The following is a 983-nucleotide window of genomic DNA, read 5'->3' on the forward strand; positions in this document are numbered from 1 at the left end:
AGGAAAATATGATTCTGGCCTGAGGATGGAAAACCACGTGAGGATGGCATATGATCAAGAACATCACGCAAGGATGGGCTGCAAAGTGGAAAAATCTCCAGATCTGCCCAAGTTGTGACCTCACCAGTACAAATGCTTTTATTCATTAAACAAATATATAACTAAGTCAAAGTAAAAGTATTTGAAATAAAGAAGTTAGAAGGCCAAAAGAAAAAAGACAAGAATAGCTAGATCTAAATCTAAGAGGATGGCAGAATAGGCTGAGGATGGACCAGCTATGTTGAAAGCAACCCATCAAGCATGTGCAAAGGCTAAAATCAGATCATTTATTGCGCTTGCATGTTTTAATACATGAAGAAGTCAAGTTAACAAAAGGCAACTTGAAACAAGCCACAAATGGAAGATCACATGTTGCTGACAGATCTGATCCTCGGACTGAGTATGACAGTCCTATGTCATAGGGTGGCTTTAATTTTCTCTCTTGTCAACATCACCTCAAAAGTTGAAATCAACCTAGTCCTTAAAGTTTTTGAAAAGGATGCAGCTCACATGGTCAAAGAAACAACCTTGCACTCTAATTAAAGAGAAAAAGCAAGGACATGTCAAGATCAAAGTTGTGCTGCGTGAGGATGGGTTCTGCCTGGCCTAACAAGCTGAATGACAGTTCTATAATTATGATGAAAAACCTTGGATCCTTTGAAAAAATGATTTCCAACGGTCATCAAAGAGCTTGGACCTCTATAAAATGCAGCAAGCTCTTCATCATAAAACACACAACACAATTGCATAAAAAGATCAAGCATCTTAAAGCTATCAAGAGCAAATCACATCCTCACTTCTTACTTTCTTTGATCCTACACTATATCTTTGTATATCCTTTGAGAAAGTATTAAGTATCAATCACTCTCTTTCTACTTTGTAATTTCCTTGTGAGTGAAGCTTGGAAATATTTGAAAATTGATTGTAAGCTTGGTGAAGCTTGA

The sequence above is a fragment of the Cicer arietinum genome, chromosome 3 (genome assembly GCF_000331145.2).
Source record: "Cicer arietinum cultivar CDC Frontier isolate Library 1 chromosome 3, Cicar.CDCFrontier_v2.0, whole genome shotgun sequence".
Classification (NCBI taxonomy): domain Eukaryota; kingdom Viridiplantae; phylum Streptophyta; class Magnoliopsida; order Fabales; family Fabaceae; genus Cicer; species Cicer arietinum.